Source organism: Triticum aestivum, chromosome 1D (assembly GCF_018294505.1).
Source record: "Triticum aestivum cultivar Chinese Spring chromosome 1D, IWGSC CS RefSeq v2.1, whole genome shotgun sequence".
Taxonomy (NCBI): Eukaryota; Viridiplantae; Streptophyta; class Magnoliopsida; order Poales; family Poaceae; genus Triticum; species Triticum aestivum.
In genome coordinates, this window is record NC_057796.1 from 93,442,401 (window position 1) to 93,452,321 (window position 9,921).

Genomic DNA, 9,921 nt, shown 5'->3' on the forward strand with positions numbered 1-9,921 from the left:
TTGTTTGCCACATCAGCATACTTGCTATTTCCGAGTGCATGCATGACATCGTCGGATATGATACCACCACTATGGCCAGCCTTATATAGTGGGGAGTATCATATACTATATATAGTATCATGCATATGATACTAGTGTATGATACTACGTACGTACCTTCATAGTGCATATATAATATCATAGAGTAGTATATATCATAGATGATCGTATTTGTTGCCATGCATGACACAAAGTAGTATAGCATTTATTTTATATATATATATATGTTATGGTATCTACCTATGTTACTGCTTCTTTGCCGCATCATCATATTTGCTATTCCCGAGTGCATGATACCGGCTATGATACCCCCATTATGGCCACCCTAATAGTCATAATACGGGAGTATCAAGCGGTATGATGCATGCCAACTAGACTTTTTGGATGATGTGGCACATAGTTAAATGAGAAAAGAGAGGGTGTGGTATCATATCATGATACCGTATCATATTAAATGTTGTACTACTTTGTGTCATGCATGGCAATTAATAAGGCAACCTAAGATACTAACTTATGATACTATGCATGCGCGCATTATGGAGGTATTACCGATCATATACTAGTATCATGCATATATACTCCCTCCTTTCCGGTTTATAGGCTTATCTCAAAATTTTAGTTTTTCCATTTTATGAGGCTCAATTTGGTTGTTCCCCATCACATGTTCAGATTCCAAGGTGCATTAAATCATTGCCTGCAAGTATTAGGAGAAAGTTGACCAATGCATGTACTTTATGCATGCATGTTGCAATTAATACATTGGAAAACATAATTTTTTGAGGAAAACAAACGCATTAATTGGGTGTTTTTGCAAACTACAAAAAGTATTCCACCACTCACCATCTACCTTGGTTGGTGAGATTTTTGAATTGAGCCCTATAAGGCTGGTTGTAATGGGGAGTATCATATACTAGTATCATGCTATGATATATACTAGTATATGATACTACTTCCGTCATGCATAGTATCATAAGTTACTACTCCCTCCATTTTTGTTTAAAGGGCGTAGCTCAAAAATCTCTGGGACCAAGGTGCCTAGCAATTGGAAGAAAATCTGGACGTGGGACGTGAAATTAGCATCGGGAGTTACGGTTCTGCGCCTAACTAATCGCGTTAAAAACGCTTAGTAACCCTGACGCCCAATCAACGAGCCATCTCCTCGCATGCACTGGTGGAGCCAATTCCAGCCGCGATTTCCTCTCTTTCTTCTTCTTCCCACACTTGTTCCTTTCTCCCCGCTCAGTTTCCATCAAAAACGCGAGTGAAAATTTTATCTCTGATCGAAAACTCGCGCCGATCTTCCCCGCTTCCAAATTGTAAATGAAATTTTCACCGATCAATAGTTCCCGCCGATCTTCCCGCCGGTGCTCTCTTTATATATGTGTGCAGATGGAGGCACACGAACAGACATCGGTCTGCATCTCTCCTCCATCTCACTCCAATGGCGCCGCCATAGCCAGGGGGATCAGATCGCCGGCCTCCTCCTCTTGGCCTCCGTGGGCTTTCGCGGGTGGCTTTCCAACCTAGATCGCCGCCACCAGGAGCAGTTCCTCCTCCTCCTCCTCTTGGTCTCATTGGACGCGCGTCGATGCCAGCTTTCTCCATTGGCACCGCTCGCTCGGAGCCGCATCCTCCTCCAACGACATTGCCTCGACGGCGCGTCGGCCTCGCACGCCCATCTGGTCCTCCGGCACCTAACGAGGCCGGTTCCTCGAATTGGAGTGTCTCCATTGGCGGAGCCGTGGCAGGTAGCGGAGAGATGCTAAGATCTTCGTTCGTGGGGTTTAGCCTCGTCAATGGTGGCGGCGGGATCTCGTTCGGTAGTGGCGGCAGTGAGTCCATGGGCTTCACTTTCAGTTCCGGCGCCGGTGGCATACGGATCAGAGATGGATCCTCCCGTGCTGCCACCATAGAAGGTAAACCCTAAACCCTAGTTGTAGATCATGTACTCATAGTTTTTTGTAGTTTTAGATGATCATGTACCCTAAACTCTTGTCTGCTGTCACGTGTCCATGATCAAAGGAACTGGGTTCGGCCTTGCTGGAAAAAATGGGCAGGAGATGACCAACGGAGACACTCCAACAATTGGCTACCGAGGGGTTGGATACAACCCAAATTTTGCCCATGCCGACGAATACCCTCCTAGTCAAGAGCATGTTCAAATCCAAAAAGAACCTATCGATTTGAGTAAGCACCTTTTGATCATATTTGTGTGTTTCAGTAATATTCAATATTTTTCATGTCAAATTATTCTGTCCAATGCATTTAGATGTTATGTCGAACAAGGAGACAAGAACGCACTACCGTACAGATGATAAGCGACACATATATTCTGAGATCCTTGCCCGTAATGGTGGGGGTAATAGGTTGAAGCATGGAGTTTCTAAAGCTGTTGCACTAGCTTGTGAATGTCCAAGGAGAATAGTGCAAAGGGTATGGCAGCAGGCTAAAAATGGTGGAGGCATTACAGGGGTAAAAAACAATCGGAAGCTCAAATCAGGAAGGAAAAAGATAAATTTAAACATAGATGCATTGGAGGCCATCCCACCTGGAGAGAGAACAACATTAGAACAAGTTGCTGGACATCTAAACTTGTCAACTACCACTGTTTGGAGGAGGTGAGAGTTCTACTACTGAATTGTTGTCAAATTTCTACATGTCAACATTCCTTTATTTTATGGATTTCTGAATGATAGGTTGAAGATGAAGGAAATTTGACGAATAACAAGTGAATTGAAGCCCGCCTTGACTGATGCAAACCAAAGGGCTCGTCTGGAGTATGCTCTTATGCATCTTGAACCATGTAGCATAACATCCCTAGGTGGTATTAATCCCACATTTAGGGCTGATATGGATGTGGTTCATATAGATGAGAAATGGTTTTATCGCACGCGGAATACCCAGAACATGTATTTGAGTCATAGAGAGGAGGCACCACACCGGGAATGTAAAAATAAAAGCCACATTCATAAAATTATGTTCTTGTCCGCAATGGCTAGACCAAGGTATGATGCTGAAGGCAATTGTGTGTTTGATGGCAAGATAGGGGTTTGGGCTTACACAGAGTGGGTGCAAGCTAAAAAGAGAAGTCAGAATAGGTTGGTACTTGTTCTTGTTACTACTTTGTGCTAAAAACATTTGTGCACATATTCACTACTTTGTGCTATGTTTGAGTATATTTGTTTCTATATCCATAGGTTGAGGGGGGCATGGGAGCTGAAGCCTGCAGATACAGTGGACAGGGAGAAAAGTCGGGAGTACTTAGTGAAATACGTACTGCCGGCTATAAAGGAGAAGTGGCCTGAGAGCGATAGATGGAATACCATCTACGTACAGCAGGACAATGCTAAGACTCATATAAAACCAGATGATCCACTTTTTTTGCAGAAAGCTGCTAGGGGTGGTTGGGATATTAGGATGATATACCAACCACCTAATTCTCCTGACACAAACATATTAGATCTTGGTTGGTTTGCCTCAATTCAAGCAATGTTCCATAGAACGATGCCCAAGACCCTACTCGAGATTGTCCAAAAGGTATTGCACTGATTAGATCTTGGTTGGTATTCTTTTTATGTTCTATGTGATATATACCTATTTGGGTATGAACTGTTTTGAGTTTTTCATGTCATGTGCCATAGGTTAATCAATCCCTAGCTGAGTACCCCCATCAAAGGCTCAATAGGATCTGGTTGAGTCATTAAGTGTGCATGAGAGAGATCATCAAGCACAAGGGGTCTATCCACTATGCTGTTCCTCACTTGAAGAAAAAAGCACTAGAGAGACAAGGTCTTCTCCAGGTTCGTTTGACGATTGACAGAGAATATGTCGAGCAGGCAATTCAGTACTTGAACTCAACATGAGTTGTAACATTAGCATTGTCCTGAAAGTTTGTTTACTAGCTAATATTGGGACTGTCTTTGAAAGTTTGTCTTTGAAATTTTGTGTTTCAAAGTTTGTCTTTGAGTTGAAACATTAGCATTGACAGAGAAAAAACTTGGGACTGTCTTTTGCACTTTGACAAACATTAGCATTCAAAGTTTGTCTTTGAAAGTTCGTTTACAATGCAATATTGGGACTGTCTTTTGCACTTTGAGAAAAAACTTGGAGTACAATTTCGACATTTGCCTTACAAGTTTCAGTGATAGCTAACAGACTAGTTCATCTCGGTGTAACAAGTTTCAGTGATAGCTAACAGTTTCAGTGATAACTTTGATAAAAAACTTAGCACTGACATACTTCATACAAACGCAAAAAAAATCCACTGCAATAGAATTTTTTATTTCATTCCATAATTCACAACCAAGATCAAGGTTCACAGATTTTTTTTATTTCAATCCATAATTCACAACCAAGATCCACTTAAACATGGCTATTTCTTGTTCAACATGAAGCCTGGTTCATCTCGGTGTCCGGCACAAATGCATTGTCATCTTCGGCAACGGTTGAGGTGTTGCGACCGCAACGAAAGCACACAAAATCTTCACCAATTCCCACAGTTGTTGGGCAGTCCTTGCACCAGTAATCATCACACAGAAGTGGATTTCCGCATAGCTCACAAGGTACCACGTCCATTGGCACCGGCAGAGAGCAAGCAAGACAGCAAAAAATTGATGCCTCACCACGCACACCACAGTTGCGGCACATTGCAGGGAAGATGCATCCATCACATGAAGACGTAGCCCTGCGTCGCAGCGCGAGGTTAGTGCTGCGGATGTACCTTGTCCTAGCCGAAATCCTTGATTCACCAGCTCCGACATTGGTTGCACGATCAACTTTCTGAAAAAGATCTTGGATGGTTGCATAAACCCTCTCGAATTCATCCTCGAGTTCTATCACCTGGCCATGTGTTACCTCCACCTCGTCATCCTCGAGTTCTTTGACAACCTCCACCTCGCCCTGCACCTCTTCAACCTCGCCGAGCTGCTCCATGTTGCCTTCCTGCTCGCTGGCTCAAGGAAGAGGAAGCAATGTCTGCACTTTTATACACAAGAGGAAGAGGAGGCGGTGGGAAAAGGAGAGCAACAGCTTCTGCATGCAACACGGAGGGAGTACAGACGACGGCATGCAACTAAAGTAATCTGCGTTCACACCTCTACAAGCCACAACTTGTTCCCACTTGCATGCAGACTCCGGAAGGGAAGAGGAAAGAGAGAAATTAAGACTCTAATTAATGTATTACGCCTTTGCATGCTCCGATTGTGAAAACGACTGAATTTGGAGCTGCGCCCTTTAAACAAAAATGGAGGGAGTATGTTAGGTTGCCTTATTAATTGTCATGCATCACACAAAGTAGTACAACATTTAATATGATACGGTATCATGATATGATACCACATCCTCTCTTAATTTCCTCATTTAATTTTGTGCCACATCATCCAGAAAGTCTAGTTGGCATGCATGATACCGCTTATGATACTACCATTACAACCAGCCTAAACCGGAAAGGAGGGAGTATGATACTAGCTAGTCTATGATATACTAGCTACCTCACTAAGAGCATGGTTAATAATACAGCCAACGGTCGGCTATAAGAAGTTGCCATGTCATATACAACCAACCTCTTAGCGGGCATGTACAATAATAAGTTTTAAATACGTACTAGTTATCAATAGTTGGCCCACCTTACATCCTCACAAAGTGTCTTGGGTCTCGTGTTGCAGCTGGCTCTACTAACCAAGAGCCCAGTTCTCTTCTCTCTCCTCTTCTCTTTCCTACAACTAATAAGCACATCTATATTATTCTATTCCTTATAGCCTGCTTATGTCACTCTATTGTACTTTGCTCTAAGCTGGTCATAGTGGGAGTAACATAGCTAGTAACATAGATGCCACATAAGCAAAAGTGATGATGAGGTGGCATGTAGTTAATGAGAGCGGCAAATAGAGTAACATAATACTCCCTCCTTTCTAGTTTATAGGGCTCAATTCAAAAATCCCGTAAACCAAGGTAGACGGTGAGTGGTGGAATACTTTTTGTAATTTGCAAAAGCACCCAATTAATGCTCTTGTTTTCCTCAAAAATTTATGTTTACCAATGTATCAATTGCAATGCATGCATGCATAAAGTACATGCATTGGTCAATTTTCTCTTAATACTTGCATGCAATTATTTAATGCACCTTGGAATCTGAACTTGTGATGGGGAACAACCAATTTGAGCCTTATAAAATGGAAAAACTAAGATTTTGAGATAAGCCCTATAAACCGGAAAGGAGGGAGTATGTTACCATCACATAGCGCTTTCCAATACAAAATGAGTCTACAACGCAATAAATGGACACATCTATGTTACCACACATATGACACTACCCACTATTAGGGTGGTAACATAGACTAGTAACGTATGCATGTTACTAGTCTAAGTTACACTCCCCACTATGACCAGCCACAATGGAGAGTAACATACACTAGTAACATACACATATCCCTAGACTATGCTACTACCTTTCATAGTGGGTAGTAACATGCAAGGCATCATTTAATAGGTTATAGACTCATATTGCATTGGGACATGTGATAATACAGTAACTGGCTAAGTTACTCAAACTACCTCTCTCCTCATTAACTCATTGCCACATAAGCAAAAAAATTGAGTTGGACTCGATGTTACTGCTGAAGTTACTCCCACTGTGGCTAGTCCAATGCATAGTATCATGGAGTAGCTAGTATCATATGTAGTACTTTATTTATATTGTCATGCATGACACATAGTAGCATAGCATTTATTATGATACGGTTTCATGATATGATACTTAACCCTCTCTTTGTTCATTTAATTCTATGACAGCTCATCAAAATTTCCTAGTTGGCATGCATGATACTAGCTATGATACCCCTTACTATCGGCCTAGCAAAGAAGGTGTACAGATCATTTGTGCGTCCCTTTGTGAGTTTTCATCCGTTTGTTCGAGAAGCAGGGAGAAATTTCAAATATTTCGGCCGCGAGGTGCGGCCACTGGCGTAGGCCTAGTTGGTGTTTTAATTACAGGAAATTCAGATGGAGTCCGGACATCATCAAAATCGATGTAGGCCCGTGGCGTGCTCTCACGACCCCGTGGAAAAAAATTGGTAAAGTTTGGCACAAGTTTTGATGACCGCTCCTTCCAAACCGGAGCATCTCACATGAAGGATCATGGTTTCCAAAGGGAGACGTGTCAACTCAAACTGCTGTGGCCGGTGACTTCATCGTTTGTCCTCATAAAAATTTCCACGGTACGCAATCACAATTATACCACAGGTTTGATTTTCTGGCGCATTTCAGGTATCGTTAGCTATATTTAAGACATTTTTTGAGATTAACGTGCATTTTGTGCATAAAAATAAAGTTAACCGGAACTGCATGTGCTGTCAAAAGGGATGAGGATCGCCGTTCGATCTGGGAGCATCCAACGGTGCAGACGTACGATCCGTCGGGTTTGGGTTCTGGCCAATCAGAAAGCACGACTCAGATTGTGGGCGGGTTGGCGGGGTTTGGTCGGCACACGGCTTTCATCAATTAACCGTGTGCTATTCGCAAACCAGTTTGCATGTTTTTGTTCACACATACTGTAGTGAGATCAATTGAGTGTGCTACCTCTATGATATAATAATAATAATAACAAAAAACAGTTCATATTCATTGCCTGAGCTGATAGCATATCAAGGTCAACATATTAACGGTTCTTACATCAACATACGGTTATCCGCGGCTTTTTTTACGGATATCCACAGAGCGGCTGTTTACACGGTATCTCACTATAACTCAATTATATGGACAGGGTAGTACATCACATATGGTTATGTAACGGCAACCGTGTCTAACCTACATTGCCTTCTCACGCGGTTTGGTGCGGAAATCGTGTGTGACGTTGTAATACCTAACACAAACGACATGTATAAACAGTGTGCCGTATACAACATATAGTGCTATAAGTAGTTCCCGACCGTTAGCTTATCTCCACAGTTTCCCCATTTCCCCCAAATCCCTACATAGCCTCCAAATTCCCTCGTGTGGCGCTGACATTGGGGGAATGCGGACGAGTGGTGTTGATGGTTTCGGTGCGGCTGCTCCTGCTCGTATCGCCGCCACGATGGCGGTCGCCACCGAGCACTTGCCTAAGGTCATCAAAAGGCAGGTGTACTACCGATCCGAATCGTCATGTCATGTTCCAATCTATCCCGATCTATTTTAGCATGTCCAAAGTATAGCTCCTTGCTGAATCCGTCCTGAATGACCCCCCTCCCCCCCAGGAAAGCGATCTGCCGCCGGATCCGGAGCATGACTCCAAACTCCCGCAACACGAGTTCGAATCCGAGTTTTGCGCCACCCAGAAGTACCAAAAGCTGAGTTGTGTGCACAGGCACACTCTGGCTCGACGTGTATGCATGGAGGGATTCGACATTGGCACGCGGTTTCTTAGTTGCCCCTTAGAGGTTAGTGCTAATTAAGTTCATCATTTTACTTCAGTTAATGCCACCGCTCATCCTGAATACTATTTAATATTGGCAGGGATATGAGGCTTGTGCCTTTGTTAACTGGCTGGATGAAGAATGGCACGGTAGTGCTCGGAGTGTTATCACCAAGCTTGCAGAAGATAACGTAAAGCTGAAGAAGAAACTGGCTGATCTAGAATGTACAATCGATACGATGAAGCAAGAAAGAATCAATCACAGGCAACAGATGAAATCAAGAGACAAGAAGGAACTAGCATGTGTAGTTGTGGTTGTCGCATTAGCCATGTTCTATGCGCTGTTTGCAATGATGATTAGGGGTTTTGTTTGACAGTATTGCTAAAGCACATCTAGATGTGCTCTAAGTAATGCACATCTAGGTCCTATGCCATTGATGTTACACGAAGATTCATGTAGATATTTTTCTTTGTCTTTTTTCTTTTCCTTTCTACTTTGAGTATTACTGGCTTTATCAATAAGAAGAGCTCAATGTATTCCTTGGCAACTGTCCTACTACATTTGTACCGGTACCGGTCCATAATCCCAAAACTCGTTCGTTGTTTTTTTCATGAAAAAGGAAACCAGCTAAATAGCCAATAGGAGTCCTGCGCAACCCCGGGAATTTGGAGCGACTCGGTACAAATAATTGCGGTTTATTATATCTGTGGTTAGATAATACGTCAACCCCCGCTTCAATTCCCACCCCCCCCCCCCCGCGCAAAAAAAACCCCGCTTCAATTGGCAGTTCCTCTTCTATGCATACCCCGCTTAAGTGTCCACCATCTTCATCGTCCCAGGCAGGCCGCGCTACACACTGGCACACACTCTGCAGCCATGTCGAGCGACAGCAAGGACGACAGTTCAGCTAGCAGTCTGGCGCCAGATGATGGGTCAACATCGGAATCATCCCGCTCGTCTTCCATGAGTCCGGTGTCGAGCCCAGACCTTGATTATATCCGTTTCATGGAAGGAACGCCACCTCCGGAGTCGTCAGACGACAACCAGACGGACAAGGAGCCGTTGGAGGACGAAAAAGAGGATGACGATGATGAGGAGGAGGAATGGTCGAACGAGGAGGGGGAGGACGACGACAGCAACGATGATGACGATGGCGGTGGCGATGAAAAGCCAACAGTCAGCGGCAAGAAGCATCCTCGCCAAGACGATGTCACGGGGCCATCCAACAACAACAACAACAACAACAACAAGAAGGACTAAATTAAGCAGACTCTATATATCTCTGTTTATCATGTCAATCTCATTGCAGACGGTTAGTAATATGTATTCGAAAGAGATCTTCTACATTATCACCCACAAGTTAGTTTGTTGAACTGTGTGCCCTGGCGAGCACACAATTCACAAAAAAAGACCGTATGGCTGTCTATAATGATCGCACACAATTGTACTGACCTGTTTGTCGGGTATCACACACATCTTGTTACGCCGAATC

General features: G+C 43.4%; 1 long non-coding RNA gene across 1 annotated transcript; it reads left to right on the forward strand.

The window, feature by feature from the left end:
• Positions 1-2,094: 2,094 nt before the first annotated feature.
• Positions 2,095-2,936, forward strand: LOC123166122 (uncharacterized). The gene is made up of 3 exons (XR_006483366.1): positions 2,095-2,226; positions 2,309-2,657; positions 2,736-2,936. It is a non-coding gene; the product is annotated as an uncharacterized lncRNA (long non-coding RNA).
• The last annotated feature ends 6,985 nt before the right edge of the window (positions 2,937-9,921 follow it).